Below are 19,247 nucleotides of genomic sequence, written 5' to 3' on the forward strand. Positions count from 1 at the left end.
TTTGCAAATATCTTTTCCCATTCCGTTGGTTGTCTTTTAGTTTTGTAGATTGTTTCCTTTGCTGTGCAGAAGATTTTATCTTCATAAGGTCCCAGTAATTCATTTTTGCTTTTAATTCCCTTGCCTTTGGGGATGTGTCAAGTAAGAGATTGCTACAGCTGAGGTCAGAGAGGTCTTTTCCTGCTTTCTCCTCTAGGGTTTTGATGGTTTCCTGTCTCACATTCAGGTCCTTTATCCATTTTGAGTTTATTTTTCTGAATGCTGTAAGAAAGTGGTCTAGTTTCATCCTTCTGCATGTTGCTGTCCAGCTCTCCCAGCACCATTTGTTAAAGAGACTGTCTTTTTTCCATTGGATGTTCTTTCCTGCTTTGTCAAAGATTAGTTGGTCATACGTTTGTGGGTCTAGTTTTGGGGTTTCTATTCTATTCCATTGGTCTATGTGTCTGTTTTTGTGCCAATACCATGCTGTCTTGATGATTACAGCTTTGTAGTACAGGCTAAAGTCTGGGATTGTGATGCCTCCTGCTTTGGTCTTCTTCTTCAAAATTACTTTGGCTATTTGGGGCCTTTTGTGGTTCCATATGAATTTTAGGATTGCTTGTTCTAGTTTCGAGAAGAATGCTGGTGCAATTTTGACTGGGATTGCATTGAATGTGTAGATAGCTTTGGGTAGTATTGACATTTTGACAATATTTATTCTTCCAATCCATGAGCAGGGAATGTCTTTCCATTTCTTTATATCTTCTTCAATTACCTTCATAAGCTTTCTATAGTTTTCAGCATACAGATCTTTTACATCTTTGGTTAGATTTATTCCTAGGTATTTTATGCTTCTTGATGCAATTGTGAATGGGATCAGTTTCTTTATTTGTCTTTCTGTTGCTTCATTAGGAAGGCATCTTTGAAGGGGTTATATTTAAGCTGGCACCTGAAAAATAAAATCCAGCCTTTCAAGAATGCAATCAGAGCATTTCAAGAAGAGAGAAACCGTTGCAAAAGCCCTGGGATGGGAAAAACTTGACATCTTCAGGAAACTGAAGAAGACCAGTACAGCTGGATAAGCAAGAGATGAATTAGAATTACACAGCCATGAGATCATGAAGGACCATATAAACCAAAGTAAGGAGTTTGAATTTTATCCCACAGGAAACAGAACCCTATTGAGTGGCTTTAAACACAGAAGGGGATCTCATGCATTTTTTCTTTAGGAAAGCTCTATGCCCAATGTGGGGTTGAACTCATGACTCCAAGATCAAGAGTCACATGCTCTACTGGTTGAGCCAGCCAAGTACACCTCATGTATTGTTTTAATTCTTTAATGTCTTCTTGCTTATTTTGAGAAGGGGTTGGGGGAGGGAGGAAAGAGAGAATCCCAGGTAGGCTCCATGCTGGCTGTCAGCCCAGAGCCCAAAGCAGGACTCAATCCCATGAATCTTGATATCATGACCTGAACCAAAATCAAGAGTTGGACACTTAAACAGACTGAGCCACCCAGGTGCCCCATGTATTATTTTAAAAGATCATTCTGGTTATATCTCTAGAATGGACTTGCAAGAGTGTTTTTGTGTAGTTTAGAAAGAGAAGAGAGCAGAAAGGCATAAAATACTTTAGACGAGAATTTGGATTACTACAGTGAGTAGAAAGCAGAGGCTGAAAAATTTAACTTCAGAACTTTAACCAGTCAACCCTGTTTGCCTCACATGGAACTAAGATGACAAGCATATCTTCATTAACAGGTGGCACATAAAATAAAATCCTGGCTCAGCTAACATTTTCAACTCAACCCACTGCTAACTTGTGCTGACAGTCTCTCTCTCTGATCTAATTTCTCTCTTATTTTTATATACAGACCAAGCCATAGTCAGGAATCCGTGATGAAAAATTATACAGCAATAACAACATTCATCCTGGTGGGACTAACAGATGACCCAAATCTACAGATTCTGCTTTTTATTTTTTTGTTTCTAATTTACTTGTTAAGTGTTGTAGGGAATCTGACCATCATCACTCTCACCTTGGTGGATTCCCACCTTAAAAGTCCCATGTATTTTTTCCTCTGGAATTTCTCCATCTTGGAAGTGTCATTTACAACTGTTTGAAGTCCCAGATTCCTCTACACAATGGCATCTGGGGACAATAACGTTACCTACAGTGCATGTGCCACTAAATTATTTTTTGTTACTGTCTTGGGTGTAACTGAGTTTTTTCTCCTGACAGCCATGTCCTATGACCGCTATGTTGCCATCTGCAAACCCCTGCATTACATAACCTTCATGAATAACAGGGTCTGCATCAAGTTCCTGATTGGAACCTGCATCATTGCTCTAATCATTGTCATCCCACCATTTGGCATGGGCTTGAGCTCAAGTTTTGTGACTCCAATGTCATATATCACTTTGGCTGTGACGCTACTTCCATCCTGAAGATTACCTGCTCAGACACAGAGTTTATAGAGCAATTTGTCTTGGTCCTGGCTGTGCTGACACTCATTTTCACCTTGGTGTGTGTAATTCCGTCCTACACATACATCATCAGGACCATTCTCAGATTCCCTTCTGCCCAGCAAAGTTAAAAGGCTTTTTCTACTTATTCTCCCCATAGAATTGTGGTTTCTATTACTTATGGAAGATGCACCTTTATCTATATCAAACCTCATGCAAAAGAAGGGGTTGCTATTAATAAGGTGGTGTCAGTGCTTACCAGCTCCATTGCCCCAGTGATAAATCCCTTCATCTATACCTGAGGAACAAGCAAGTGGTACAAGCTTTCCAAGACATGATCTGAAAGGTTACATCTATCTCAAATAACTAAAGGACCAGTGAGGACAGAATGACAAATTATAGAAGAATTCTTTACCTCTCTTTTATTTTTCCCTAATTGTATACTGTTCATAGTTATATATATATACAGCCCCATTCTGCTACACCTAGTGCCCACTATTGATACACATATTAATGTTTTAGTTCAATCTATTCTGAGAAACACATAGGAAAAATTCTGCAGTAAATATTTATAACAATACACCTGTTTTTACTTATAGGACTAAGAAATTTAGACAGCATCAATTACTATCATATGAGTGCTCGGCTACCCCTCTTGTACTGATATGTCCTGATCTGAGTGCCTAATTTCTTAGGAACATCAGTGATGAGAATCTAGGTCTAAAGGAATGACCCTGCTATCACTCTATTGGATAAAACTCATTATTCTGTCTCTCTCACTTTTCAGGGAGATATAAATGTAGGCTAAAATTTTCCTCTAAAACCATTTGCTTAAAAGCTGTACAACTTTTTATAAAAACCCAGCCTTTTTTCAAAATAGAATTTCATATTCTTATCATCTGTGTGTCTCTGTGTATGTCTGTGTGCATTTGTTTTCCTTTTTGGAATGTCACCTTAACAGGCTTAAAAAGATTAATGGGACAGATAAAATGTAAGTGACAGCTTAAACTTGCATCCTATGCTGTTATCCAAGTTATTCACTGTAATGATTTTTTTTTACATTCAAAAACAATCCAATCTCAAACACAAAAGCTTACAAAATTAACCAATGAATAAAGAATAATTTTTAAGTGCCCAGTTTTGGCCTTTCAAGTTGGTGCCTCTTCCCCACTACCCCTTTCTTTCATCATAATTTTCTACTGTTTATCTGATGCTCTAGGAAGACATACGCTGTACCAGGAATCAGAAAGTCCAAGTTGCAACTAGGCTTTTACCACCACCAATTCAGACAAATCTTCTAACTTTCCTCATCCCTTTCAATGTCAGGAAGGGACAAAGTAGGGAGTAAGGTAGCTAGAAAACAGGCAAGAAATTCCAGGGATACTTAGGAGTAGAGGGCTATTCCAAGCTGATTTACAAGACTAAGGAGCTGGTATATGGATCAGCAGTCCTGGTGCCAGAGGTAAAGAATTAATGAGTCTCGGGGCGCCTGGGTGGCGCAGTCGGTTAAGCGTCCGACTTCAGCCAGGTCACGATCTCGCGGTCCGTGAGTTCGAGCCCCGCGTCGGGCTCTGGGCTGATGGCTCGGAGCCTGGAGCCTGCTTCCGATTCTGTGTCTCCCTCTCTCTCTGCCCCTCCCCCGTTCATGCTCTGTCTCTCTCTGTCCCAAAAATAAATAAACGTTGAAAAAAAAAAATTTAAAAAAAAAAATAAAAAAAAATTAAAAAAAAAAAAAAAAAAAAGAATTAATGAGTCTTTTCTTATACTAAAAATTACATGAGGGGAAATGAATCTTCATTCCCTCAATCCTACTCACACTCTGTCCACTGGAAATCACTGGATACAGAAAATTCTGTTTAAAATAAAATGAGAAAGAAAGACTTGTGGGAATTCTGAGCAGTGGGCTAAGCAAAGCTTGATTATTAAATGAGATTAGCAAGCTAAAAGAGTAATTAAAGGACATATTTAGTTTGCTAAGGATAGATAAAAACAAAGGGTATAGCTGAAGATAATTATTTTTCTTATCTTTTTCACCAAACTTTGAGAATGAATAACCCCCTAACCATATGACATATGTGTTGTTATTATTTTATTAATCGATCTCTACTGCTCTAGACACTAGGCCCTCTCTTTCACTAAACACTAAACTCCATAAAGTCAAAGATTGTGTCTACTTTTACTTACCAACTGTATTTTGAATGGAGTTAAATTTTACTCCATGCACCTCTTCCATTGAGCTGAAGATAGCCTCAGCCATTGTCCCCCTAACCCCAACCCAGGTAATACAAAGGTCCTTGGTCTTACCAAGGCCATGGAGAAGCTCTTCTAGGCAATAACCAAGAAAATATCCACTGGCCCCACCTGCATGTCCTTTCATGTCCACTAGCTCTTCTGTTTCCATGCCATGCTTGTAACTGGAAATCTTTGGGAAAGAAAGGGCCTAGGAATCTTAGGCCTAGGATCTAGTACCATGTAGTGAATCCCATTGAGTTGTAGCCGCCAGGGAGGAATGCATAGGCTGCCTTCTATGTGGAGTACCCACAAAATCTATCTAGTCTTTTTTTAATCTTTGTACTATATTCTCAGTAGGTTCAGGCTTTCAGAAGTAAAAGTTATAAAACCCTTACTTCATTACCTCAAAAGTTATCTTGCCACACACAATTCATCTTTCCACATCCTATCCAAGACTCTTCTCCACCCAGTACAGACACACAAGTCTTACCTCGGTGGTATTAGTGATTAGCGATTCTCTCTAAGACATAATTAAACTAGATCTTATCCATGTCAGTAGTAAGGTGGAGGAAAGAACACATAATTCAAGATTGTTATGGAAGTAAGAAAGTATATATTTAAAGTTCATAACACTTATTAGGTACTTCAAATGGTGAAAACACATGTGGAATGAAATAAGTTAAAGGAAAGAGAGGAATCCTTCCATATTCCTGCCATATGATTATGTGGCCTTTTCTGATTAATGACAGTTAAGTGTATCACATGGGTGCCACATAGTCCTCCCTGCTCCCTTTGTGTACAAGAAACTCTTGCTCAATCCCAGATGTACCACTTGCATCTTATGATGTACTGCTGTCAGGCCTGCTCAATATTATAACATGGTTGGTCTGTCCAAACTCAGTTCTTGATTGGTAATTCCAGAAGCATGACCACTTGCTATCCCATGGTCATATGCTCTGCACCTAGAAAGGCCCATTAGCACACCAAAAGTTTTTTTCAAAAATTGTGTAACTCTCCAGTGAAGATGGTTTAGCCTTGTCTCTCAGAACCCCACAAACCTTTGTTATGATTCTCACACTGAACCCAACATATGCTCTACATGGCATATTTTCCAGCTACTGAAGGCTTGATCTTTAATATTCTTTGCACTCTCACTATAAGAGATGGGAGCCTCTATGCAAGCTACCAGACAGGCCTTCAGGCTTTTCGAACACTTATTAGTCATGCTCAGCTTTTTATTATCTTCTTCTAAAATGCCAACAGCACTTAGCAATAGCCATCCATATTAATTTTTCTCTTGTTGCATAACAAATTACCACAATTTTTACAAGTTAAAACAGCACACTTTTTTTAAGTTTACTTATTTATTTATTTTGAGAGTGAGAGATCAAGCATGAGTGGGAGAGGGGTAGAGAGAGAGGAAGAATCCCAAACAGGCTCTAGGCTGTCATCACAGAGGCCAATGCACAGCTCAAACCCATGAAATGGTGAAATCATGACCTGAGCCAAAATCAAGAGTCAGATGCTCAACTGATTGAGCCACCCAGGTGACCTAAAACAGGACACATTTATTATCTCACAGTTTCTATGGGTCAGAAGTCTGAACACAGCTTAGCTAGGTCTTCTGTTCAAAGTCTCATAAGGCTATAATCAAGGCATCAGCCAGGCTGCGCTCTTTCCTGGAGATTACAGTTCTCGTCCAAGCACCTATGGTTATCAACAGAATTCAGTTCCTTGCTGCTACTGACTGAGGCTCTCAGCCCCTGGAGACTACCTGCAGTTCCCTGCCATGTGACCCACTCCATAAGCAGTTCACGTCATAACAACTTGCTTCTTAAAGGCCAGCAGGAAAAGAATTTTGCTTCAGCCCGCTAAGATGAAGTCTTATATGATGTAACATAATCATGGGAGTAGCATCACATTACCATTGTCATATAACACAACCAAATCAGAGAAGTTACAGTCCCACTATATTTTTCACATTCTATTGGTTAGAATCAAGTAAATGATTTTATCTGTACTCAAAGGGAGGGAATTACACAAAGGCATGGACACCAGGAGGTGGAAATTATTGGGTGTCATACCAGGGACTGTTTTCCATATCATGTGTATTAGGTTCTCCAGAGAAACAGAAACAATAGGATGTGTATAAATAGGCATTTATTTTAAGTAATGGGCTCATGCAATTGTGGAGGTATGGTAAGTCCAAAATCTGAAGGTTGGCCAGCAAGCCAGAGACTAAGGGTAGAGTTGCAATTCAAGTCCAAAGGCAGTCTGCTAGTAGAATTCCTTCTTGCTCAGGGAGGTCAGTCTTTGTTCTATGAAGGCCTTCAACTGGCTGGATGAAATTCACCCCATTATGAAAGGTAATTTGCTTTACTCAAAGTCTACCAATTTAATTGTTAATCTCTTCCAAAAAACACATTCACAGATGGAACATGTGACTCCTGATCTCAGGGTCATGAGTTCAAGCCCCATATTGGACATAGAGTTTAATTAATAATAATAATAATAATAATAATAATAATAATAAATCTTTTCAAAAGTGGGCAAAGGGACTAAACATACATACCTCCAAAGAAGACATACCAATAGCCAACAGGTATAAGATAAGGTGTTACAACATTGCCAATAATCAAGGAAAATAACAGAAATAATCAAGATAAGGTGTTACAACATCACCAATAATCAAGGAAATGCAAATCAAAATCACAATGAGATATCAGCTCACACTTGGTAGGATGACTATTATGAAAAAAAACAAAAGTGTTGGTAAGAATGTGGAGAAATTGGAACTCTTGTACACTGTTGGTGGGAAGGTAAATTGGTGCAGCCACTATAAAGAATAGTATTTTTTGAGGTTCCTCAAAACATTAAAAATAGAATTACCATATAACTTAGAAATCCCACTTCTGGCTATTTATCCAAAGCATTAGAAACAAGATCTCTGCACTTCCATGTTCATTACAGCCTTATTCACCATAGGCAATATACGAAAAAACCTGAATGTCTATTAATGATGAATGGTTAAAGAAAATGTGTTATATACATACAATAATATACTAGTTAGCCTTTAAAAATAAGGAAATCCTGCCAAATGGAACAACGTGGATGAACTTGGAGGATATTACCTAAGTGAAATAAGCCAGTCACAGAAGGACAAATACTGTGTAATCTCACTTATGTGAGGTATCTCAAATAATCATTCTCATAGAAGTAGAGAACTGAATGGTGCATATCAGAGTTTAGGGGGTGGAGAAACGGGAGTTATTCTTCAATGGGTATGAATTTTCATTTATGCAAACGAATAAGCTCTAGAGATCTACTATACAATGTAATGCCTATAGTTAACAATACTGTATTATGCACTTAAAAATTTGTTAAGTGGGTAGATCTCCTGTTAAGTGAGCACTTAACACATTTTTCAAAAAACCAAAGGGATGTAAGGAAACTTTTGGAAATGATGTATATGTTTTTTACCTTGGTTGTGGTATTAGTTTAATGGGGATATGCCTAAGTCCAAACACATCAAATTGTATACATTAAATATGTGCATTTATATACCAATTATAATTCAATAAAGCTGTTTTTAGAAAAGAAATAATTTCTGAAGTTGTATACACAGATTTATTTCCTTCTAAGATATGCTTCTTGTCAAGTACATACTCACCTGCTGCTTTGATATGGATGACTATATCGCTGGAAAACAGAGTATGGTAATTAACTAATTACAACTCTACCATGCAGTCTCCTTAATAAATAACCTTGAATGTAAAAAATGTGAAAAAAAATAGGAAAGCTTCTAGGTGAGAACTAGAAGAATATCTCCATGATCTTGGGATAAAAAATATTTTTTAAGTTGAAAACAAAAAGCACTAATTATAAAAGAAAAGTCTAGTAAGTTGGACTACTTTACCATTACATCAGTTTATAACCTGATGAAGTTCATTTGTCAAGAAACACTAGAGAGTAAAAAAGCAATGCAGAGAGTGAGAAAATATAGGCAAAATATACAACTTACAAAGGTCACATAGACAATATATTTTAAATGCTTACAAATCAGTAAGAAGACAGATGACTCTAACACAACAGGCAACACATTTGAACAGCTCTTCACAAAAGAGGATATCCAAATGGTTAATACACATATGGATGAAGTATATCCATACAATGGAGTACTCTATAGCAATGAAAATAAACACCTTACGGCCACATGCAAAAACATGTATAAATCTCACAAATACAATGCTGAGTGAAAGAAACCAAACATGAAAGAATGCATATCATAAAATATCCATTTGTAAAATGCTTAAAATGGGCAAGATTAATCAATGGTGTTAGAAGTCAGGATATGGGTTAACTTTGGGGAAAAGAGGGAGAGTGTTTTGTTTAGGTAAAGGGGAAACTTTCAGGATGTTAGTAAGTTCTGTTTCTTTATCTAGGTGGTGATTACACAGACAAGTCCACTTTGCAATAATTAACTACATTTTCAGCATTTTTCTTCTATATGTCATAATTAAATTTACTGGACAGATAAAAGTTTATTTTAAAAGCCAAGGAATAAAAATGAAAGAAAAAAAAAGCCTGAAGGCCCAGATATAAGCATTAATAAACGATGTATTTCTGGCAGAAAAAAAAAGTTCAGATGGAAATTAAACCACTTCAACATTTGGTACAGCAACTTATGGAAAGATCTTCAACTTGAGCTGAGTATAGAGACCATATTTTTGCACCGTAGAGCCAAGAAATGTGTTCAGCAAATTTTTCTAGGACAAATATGTTTGGTATGATTATAAAATTCAGGAATTTTCTAGCATTATGCCTTGACAAGCTTCCAACAAGAGTTTTTGTGGATGTTAATATTTACCTTTCTAAATTGGATATGAAAGAGAACAGTTCTTTAAGCTGGAAAATGCTAATTCCTCCTGAAAATAATGTGCTTATGCAGTTACAATGAAGTAATGCTGTAATAAATGATGATTGATTTTGGTATTGATAAGTGTATTTATATAAATATATGATAAGTCACACAGAGAAAGACAAATACTGTTTGATCTCACTTATATGTGGAATCCAAAGACACTAAATTCATAGACACAGAGAGTAGAATGCTAGTTGGCAGGGGCTAGGAAAGGGAGAATTGGGGGAGTATTCATCAAAGGGTACATGGTTTCAGGTATGGAAGATGAATAAGTCCTAGAGATCTACTATAGAGTACAATACCTCTAGTTAATAATACTGAAAAATTTGTTAAGACAGATCTTATGTTAAATATTCTCAGCACACAGGAAGGAAAAAAAAAAAAACAGGGAAAAAGGGTACTTTTAGAGATGATAGTAAAGTTTATGGCATTGTTTATCATGACATTTTCACGAGTGTATACTTCAGACTCATCAAGATGATTACATACAAATAGCATTTTTGTATGTCAATTATACCTCAATATAGGTAAATAAATAAATACATACATGCATACATACATACACAAAAATAAAGAAATAAATAGGGGCGCCTGGGTGGCGCAGTCGGTTAAGCGTCCGACTTCAGCCAGGTCACGATCTCGCGGTCCGGGAGTTCGAGCCCCGCGTCGGGCTCTGGGCTGATGGCTCAGAGCCTGGAGCCTGTTTCCGATTCTGTGTCTCCCTTTCTCTCTGCCCCTCCCCCGTTCATGCTCTGTCTCTCTCTGTCCCAAAAATAAATTAAAAAAAAAAAAAAAAAAAAACGCTGAAAAAAAAGAAATAAATAAATTGTCACCTTAGAATCTATACTGCATGAAGTATCCTTAAAACCTAAAGATTGGGGTGCCTGGGTGGCTCAGTTGGTTAAATGACTGACTTTGGCTCAGGTCATGATCTCTCTGTTCATGAGTTTGAGCCCCTCATCGAGCTCTGTGCTGACAGCTCAGAGCTTGGAGCCTGCTTCGATTCGGTGTCTCCCTCTCTCTCTGCCCCTCCCCTGCTGGCTCTCTCTCTCTCTCTCTCTCTCTCTCTCTCTCAAAAATAAATACACATTAAGAAAAAAACTAAAGGAGGGGCGCCTGGGTGGCGCAGTCGGTTAAGCGTCCGACTTCAGCCAGGTCACGATCTCGCGGTCCGTGAGTTCGAGCCCCGCATCGGGCTCTGGGCTGATGGCTCAGAGCCTGGAGCCTGTTTCCGATTCTGTGTCTCCCTCTCTCTCTGCCCCTCCCCCGTTCATGCTCTGTCTCTCTCTGTCCCAAAAATAAATAAACGTTGAAAAAAAAAAAAATTTAAAAAAAAAAAAAGAAAAAAACTAAAGGTTACTTCTAGTTCCAGCAAAGATGGAGTAGAAGCATTCTTCACAGATCTTACAACTAAAAAAACCTTCAGAGAACACAACAAGCAAGCATAAGAAGACTGTGAAACGTGAAAGAAGAAGGAAGACTACCTAGGGACCTCAAGAATTGAGGAACAACACGACAGTGAGACCTCTGGGTTTTCTATCACCTCTTGTATATCCCACACAGGGAAATTCAGAAGTTTTCAATCCAGAACCACCAACAGGCATAAAAATATAAAAATTCCTCAAAAAGGCTGTTTCTCCTAACCAAAGGACCAGGAAAAATGTGGCCTAACAATGGAAAACCCTTGGGGAATAGCTGCCCTACTCCAGCCAAACAAAAACACACTTCAACCTCTGCAGCTTCAGGGGAACCAGACAGGGAGCTGATCTTCAACCCCACATTCCCACCCTGCATAAGTGGTATTGCAGTGATTTCCTCTACCTAGCAATGATGCCAGGCCTGAGAAGACAGCTGACTGTCGCAGGTTGCTCTCTAATTCCTCCATCACCTACTGTCATCAGAGCCAAGAGAGGAGCAGGTCGTCCATCCCCTTACACAATGAAAGCAGCTCACTCTGATTTCCCAGGCAGGATGCTGTCAGTGGGCTGAGTGGGAAGCTAATCTTTCATTCTCATCCCATGGAAATAGGCAATGCTTCCAATCCTTCTGCAGAGTAGTATCATCAGGTAGGTGGTGAGCCAGCCTCCACTCCCACCTGGAGGTGGTGTTATTTGAGGCTACACTCTACTTTCTTCCATCCTTGCAGTCATTGAGGTCTAATTGGGAACTGAAACTCCACACCCACCTAAGGGCAATAAGACCGAATGACTCAGTGCAAACCTGGTCTATTCAACACTCCTGTCCCCTACAGTGTAAGCGGGGCCAGTGTGGAGCTGAGCCTCCACTCCCATCTGGCATTAACAAGACAGAATGATGTTGTGTGAGGTAGAGGTAGAGGATACTCCACTGCCCCTTTCTCTGTGTGAGCAAGGCCCAGTGGGGAGCTGACCCTCCACCTCTAACTACCATCAATGATGTGGGATGAAGTGGTATGAGATGGACTAGTTGGCCCCTCTGGCCAGACTTCCCCTGGCCAGCAAAGATGAGCATGAAACTGGAAAGCCCGACCCTGCAGCAACAGTAGTGTCAGTCAGATCTGTGCTTTCCTCTCCCTGATGGTAGCAGGGCCTGGGTTAAGTATATACTCCCACTGACAAAAAGACAGTATGAATCAATGCCCTACTCTCAGTGTGAAGGTGTCACCAAGGCTGAGAAGGAAGCTGAACTTCCACCCCACCCATCTGCATGAGGCAACATGGGTAGAAATTTCCACTTTTTTCAGGATGGTGTTGGCAGGGCTGAGCCAGAGCCCAAACATACACACTCACCTGGTCTTGTGCTTCACCTCAACAGAGACTGGCTGCTAAAAAATATATATTACATAGGATTCTGAATATTGTAATAAAGTATCAAAAATATCAAAAATACAATCCAAAATTGCTCATAACACAAAGAACCAAAAATACCACAACTTGAATGAAGAAAGATAATCAACAATGCCAACACTGGGATGAATCAAATATGGGGATTATCTAACATGAATTTTAAGGCAGCCATCATAAAAATGCTTCAACGCAGCTGTGGATTCTCTTTTAAAAAATGAAAACATAGATATCTCACAAAGAAATTAAAGTTATAAAATGAACTAAATGGAAATACAGAACTTAGAAATACAATAACAAATTTTGAACATTCACTGGATGACCTCATTGATATAGATGACTGAAGACAGATCAGTGAACTTGAAGACAGATCAGTAGCATTTACCCAATTGGAACAACAGAGAGTAAATACAACTTTTAAAAATAAAAAAAGCTTCAGGCATCCATGGGACAATTGGAAAAGAGCTAACACTGCTAAATTGGAATCCCAGAAGGAAATAAGAGAGTAGAGCTGAGAAACGATTCTAAGAAATAATTGTTGAAAACTTCCAAAATTTGGAAAAACACATAAACCTGCAGATTCAAGTAGTCAAGCAGATTTAAAACAGAACAAAGCTAAAGCAATGCACACCAAGACACATCACAATTGAATTTCTGGGTGCTAGTTATTTAGATGTGATATTTACTCCATCGTGGCACTTCTTTTTTGTGTACTTTTCTTCTGCATGCTAAATTTAAAAAGAAGATTTATTTTAAAAACAAAAGATTAAAGAGATTTTCACATGTAAAAAACTAAAAAATTAGCCACGAGAAGAACCAGACTATAATAAATTATAAAAGGTCAATGGATTATAATGGCAATATCCTGGCTATACTATAGTTTTGCAAGATGTTACTATCTTGGGAAACTAGTAAAGGGTACACCAGATTTCTCTGAGGTATCTCTCTATATTAGGGTGAAAATGGAAGAAATAACATGAAAGAAAGAATGGATAACAATTAAACTGGTAAATATATAGGTAAATCTAAGTGAACATCTGCAAAATCAGTAACAGTCATATACTATGGGGTTTTAACAATACATAGAACATAAAAATATAAAACAAAAATGTCACACTAATTAAGATATATGAAATGGAGATAAAGCCCTACATTCCTTTTGCTGACTGGGAGGAGGGTAAAGATAATAACTAACTATAGACTTTGATAATTTTTTGTGCCCCTAGCAACAAGCCCTCAAAACTAACAGAATAAAATTTGGTAGACATGTAATGAAAAAATGATTAAATCTGTAATTATGGGGGAATTTTTTAGGCATAAAATCAATAGTAGGACATGACAAAGAATATACAGATTTAAGGCACAAGATTAAAATCTTGACTTAATAAAAATATGGAAAGTATATTGTACCCAACAAATCCAGAATCCACTTTCTTTTCAAGAACAAACAACAAAAGAACAAACAGTACATTTTTATAATGAAAGGATCAAAACACAAATCTCAATAAATTTCAAAAGATTGGAAATATGGATTTGTTCTCTGCCCACAGTGTAATTAAGCCAGAAATCAATATCAAAAGTATAACCAGAAATTAGTAATACATTTGAATATTTTAAATGCACTACCAAATAACCTGGATATGTTTCCTGAACAAACCTCTCTAAAAACGCTGTAGCATGCATGTACAAAAATGCTCATTGCAACTTGTTCAAAATTTCCCTGAAACAGAAACAACCTAAATTTCTATCAGCAGTAAAATGGATAAATAAGGTGGGTTTTTTTATGTTTATTCATTTATTTTTGAGACACAAACAGCACAAGTGAGGGAGGAACAGAGATAGAATCCCAAGCAGGGTCGGTGCTGTCAGCACAGAGCCTGCTGCAGGCCTTGATCTCATGAAACGTGAGATCATGACCTGAGCCCAAATCAAGAGTCGGATGTTTAACCGACTGAGTCACCCAGGTGCTCCAAAAATGGATAAATAAGTTTTACAATAAATTCATACAATGTGGTACAATGCTGTTGTATGTGTTTATAAAGCATCTTTGATACTTCCTGCTGGGCATTAATAACATAAGTTTGTGTGGTGGTGTTATGTGTGCCTAAGGCAATGCCTGTGACTCCCAGGATTGTGAGCAAAGTAAGCACAATTAGCAGGAAAAGAGCATGTTGGTGTTGAGACTGAGGGAAGTTCTGTTGCCCAAAATAAAACATTGGCATAAAAGGTACACAGAATACAGGTGATGTTAGGAGGAAGGCCTGAGAATGGGATATGACTGGGGTATATAACAATGAAACCAAAGACCTAACAGGAATGACTATTTTGACAGAAATGTCTTGTACAGGAAGGTTTCTATTTATAAGGTGCCAGTAAGCCCAATGATCAGGACAAAGTAAGGGGTCTTAACTGCCAGAAGTTGAGCATAAATACAGTTGCTGATGGCAGTGACAGTCATTTGGAAAACCATGTATTAATCATGTAATTTTAGCAAGGTTTCTTTAAGTAAGCTTCCTTGCACTTAAAGCCTTTGGCCTGAGGCTGGCATGGGGGTAGAGTGAAGGGGGTGGGTAGTTTTACTGAATGCCTTTTCAAGAGCCCAACACAGTGAATTCTGAGAACTGAAGTGTGTGCCTTGGTTACTATCAATAATGCCTGGAAGTCTGAAGAGAATAAGAAGTGTCTTGTTGGTACCTTGTGTTGTGGCTTCAATGGTAACATGTCTATAAGGATAGACGAGTAATATTCCCTTATAAGTGTATCACCACGGTCAGAGAATAGTAAGTATCTTCTGCAGAGGGTCAGTGACCCCATAAAATCTATTTGCCATTGGTTAATGGATAGTCCCCAGGGAATTAAGCCTCATCAATTATATAGACAGTGGCACATTTTGCCATATAAGGTACATTAGTCACTACGTTACCCATGGCAGAGGAGAGGGGAAGTCCCTTTCATTCTTCTCAGGACTTCAAGGCATTAGCTTCTCCATGGCCTGATATTTCATAAGCCTACCAGTCCAGAGTTAGTGGCATCAGATCTGAGGCTGTGCCAATATGTGTCTCAGAAATCAAAACCAATTTATCTACCTGTGTATTATAATGAGTCCCTGAAAACTAAATTTTAGTATGTGGAGAATATGTGTGGCCTTGATTTGCATTTGATGATCTATGAGGCAAAAAATCCCTAAAGTTCTTTACTTGAAAGATAGGGGGGGAACACCTCAGATAAGGAATTATTATTGCTGCCATTAGTCAAACCAGATGACCATATCATTGGCAATGGCCCTAAAGTCTATAAAAATGTGAGGAAGGGGCCAAGTGTTGGCCAGGACATCGTCTAATGCTAACATAACTGTGCTGACCCACAGGTCCCATCCTTGATTAGGGATGTCCCAGTTAGGGAATGGAATGCAGTAGCTCTTCAGTAGGTTCTACCATGCATGACGGTGGTGCTAACATCTATAAAGAATACAAACTCCCTTTCCTACTCACTAAATTAATCCCAATGGGGTTGTTAGGTAGCCAATGGATAGGAGAAAAGGGTGACCTCTTCAGGCACTGTTGCATCTAGCAAAGGACTGATAATGTGGAAACCACTTCCTCTTACAGGTGGGATATGCCAGAGGGCCCAGGTTGGCTCCATAAGTAGCATTTTCCTTTTAATAATGAGGCATCTATGCCAAGTTTGTGGAGTGCTGACTCAATGACCACAGGCACAATGGGCAACTGGGTCCAGAGAGTCACAAGCTCAGGACATGTGAAAGCATTTATCTCAAGAAGAGCATACAATGCAGCCAACAGTTGCCATCCCAATGGTGTGTAGGATTCGGCCAAGGAAAATAGTCTCTTGCCAAAAGTCCATGAACAACTTATGGCCACCATAGCTGATCCCAAAACCCCAGAAGGAATGTGAGGAGGTTGTTGAAGCCTCTACAATGAAGGAGCTTTTGGGGGGACACAAATGAGAGTGCCTAATGTATTGCAATTTAATTTTTTTTAATGTTTATTGATTTTTGAGACAGAGCACAAGCAGCGGAGGGACAGAGAGAAAGAGGGAGACACAGAATCTGAAGCAGGCTCCAGGCACTGAGCTGTTACCATAGAGCCTGATGTGAGGCTCGAACCCATGAACCATGACATCATGATCTGAGCTGAAGACAGACACTTAACCGACTGAACCACCCAGATGCCCTTATTTATTGCAATTTAGACAGATTCTAGAGCCTTTTGTCATTGGATAGCCCATTCAAAGTAAGCCAATCTGGGTGGCTCAGTTGGTTAAGCGGCCAACTTCAGCTCAGGTCATGATCATACAGTTCATGAGTTCAAGCCTCACGCCAGTCTCTGTGCTGACAGCTTGGAGCCTGAAGCCTGTTTCAAATTCTGTGTCTCCCCCCTTTCTCTGTTCCCCCCCACACACACACACACACACTTGCACTCTGTCTCTCTCTCAAAAATAAATTAAAAAAATATATTTTTCAAAAAAACAAAGTAAGCCAATTTGTGAGTAACAGTATAATGAATCTAAATAAAAAATGTAAATGTAAAAGATGTTGTTTCTGAAACCCAAATAAACACAGTAAATGTTGAATCTACTTTAAAGTAGTAAGTGCGATGTCAGTGAGAAGTTGGTTCCTTACTGCATCAGGTATGGATCATCCCTGAGCTGACAAGTAATGTCCAGAAATTTTACTTAAGTAAGCAGGCCTTGAATTTTATAGGATGCAATGGCCCAACCCTGACTGGAGCTTGAATTTCCTTGCAGAAAGACATTATGTTATCAACCTAACGCCATACCTGTGTTCTTGGAATAAGTTGGATGTAGTTAAGATGTGTAAAGGAATGAACATTGGCAAATGTCTCATGGGGAGGTGAGTGAAAATGTATCATTCCTTTAAAAGTAAAAAGCTATTCATAGAATACAACATATGAGCCAAATCTATAACAACACAATATTTTCCAGTTGCTGATTCCTATTAATTTTAGTAAAATTAGTAACGCAGATCTTAATGAAAACTATGATGGCATTAAGGTTACGGTAATTCACTGCGAAGTGAATTCATTTATATCACATTTGACCACTGGCCAAATTGGGTTATTAAAGGGAGAAATAATAGAAGTGATGAGTAGGCCAGGCACACCAATCCTCAGGGGTCTCACTCCATGGCTCTCAGCTTCACAAACCTCATGTCTGTGGCAGATTCTCTCATGCAACCCTTATCGTGGTCTCTCTGGACCTTCTCTCCTCAGCCATATGTTTACAACTTGTTCTTAAAACTGACAACAATTGCGGTTCATTTGAAGCTTTTGAACTGAAGTCCATAGGGCATGTTTAACTTCTTCAGGGAATTGATCCCCATGTGCCTGTTCTGAAAAGAGCAGATAAAACCTGCAGCATTCTGCCTAACACAGAAACTGCAAAGAAGCCCATATCCTGCCTTCTAAGAACTTCAAAATCATCTCTCTTAGAAAAGAAATATTAAGGAATTTTCCATCTATCAAAGTCCACTTTTCTAATTCTGTCATTGCTGTAGTAGGGGGGTTATTCATTTATTTGTTTTTCTTTTATTATGCATGTGAAGGACTGTATCTCTCAGGAAGTATCATTTGATTCTGGTTTGCATTAATAGAATGGAAGGTAATATGCTTCCTAAGTTAAGCCCCACAGACTTGGGTATTTTCATTAAAAGAAAAGTGGAATGCATACATGTGGAATCTAAGAAACAAAACCAACAACAACAACAAACAGAAACAGACTTATAGATCTACAAAAGCAACTGTAGATTACCAGAGTGGGGAGAGGATAGGGGGAGGAAGGTAAGAAAGGTAAAGGGTATTAAGTGGGACAAACTTCCAATAATAAATCACAGGGATGTAATGTACAGCATAGGTGATAATAATGTTTTAAGAACTTTCATGGTGGCAGACAGTAACTAGGCTATTTTGGTGATCATTTCATAATACATTAAAAAATTATCAAATCACTATGTTGCACACCTGAAAATAATGAATATTGTAGGTCAATTATTATTCAATTTCTTAAAATAAAGAAATAGCCACCTATGGCCAGTGACTCCTGCAACAAAAAGAGAGAGTGACGGGGAGAATGTTGACAGGAAGCCAATAGACAGCATGTTAAAATTTATACTACTCAAGACTCACAGGGCAAATTTCACCCTTGACTTACCTCTTAGGATCAACAGAATAAACGTCCCACTACAGTCATTCAGATTGTCAAGGGTATGAGCACTGTATGTTTTTAAAGTCACTGATGTTATTATTCTATAAATGTGGATCATGAGGTCAATCAGTCACGAAAATCTGGATGAAAATGCAGTACTTGCCACAGACCAGAGGTTAGTACAAACAGGGAAGGGAGGGCTGTAGGGGAATCCAGGTCAATGTTTAATAGTGCCTAGTGCCTCCAACAGCATATGGAATTATGGGGAGATTGATAAGAATGATTGTGAGGATATGATTTTTTTCTTACCCGTATGCATGTGAATTAGAAGGGCCTTTTACATTGTCTTTGCTTCTGACTCAGAAAAATCTAAAAATGTATGCAGGATACCACTGCCAAAGTTTCCTTCCTTGGGGGTTACCAATTTATCTACAAAGGACTCATTGTCAGAAACAAAAATGTCCCTCTTCCTTGTCTCTATGCCAAGAAGAGAGAAACTATCATCCTTAGTTTGCCACTAAGAAATCTTTAAGACTTTGAGCAAAATCCACACTGAGATGCTTCCTGTGGGTATCTCAAGATCTCTATTCTCAGAGATATATTCCAAATATACATGGCAGAGAAACATATAAGAAATGCTAATAAGTATGA

At 38.5% G+C, this 19,247-nt stretch overlaps 1 pseudogene; it reads left to right on the forward strand.

Annotated features, from left to right (window-relative positions):
• Positions 1–1,874: 1,874 nt before the first annotated feature.
• Positions 1,875–2,784, forward strand: LOC115518609 (annotated as a pseudogene).
• The last annotated feature ends 16,463 nt before the right edge of the window (positions 2,785–19,247 follow it).

The sequence above is a fragment of the Lynx canadensis genome, chromosome B4 (genome assembly GCF_007474595.2).
Source record: "Lynx canadensis isolate LIC74 chromosome B4, mLynCan4.pri.v2, whole genome shotgun sequence".
Taxonomy (NCBI): domain Eukaryota; kingdom Metazoa; phylum Chordata; class Mammalia; order Carnivora; family Felidae; genus Lynx; species Lynx canadensis.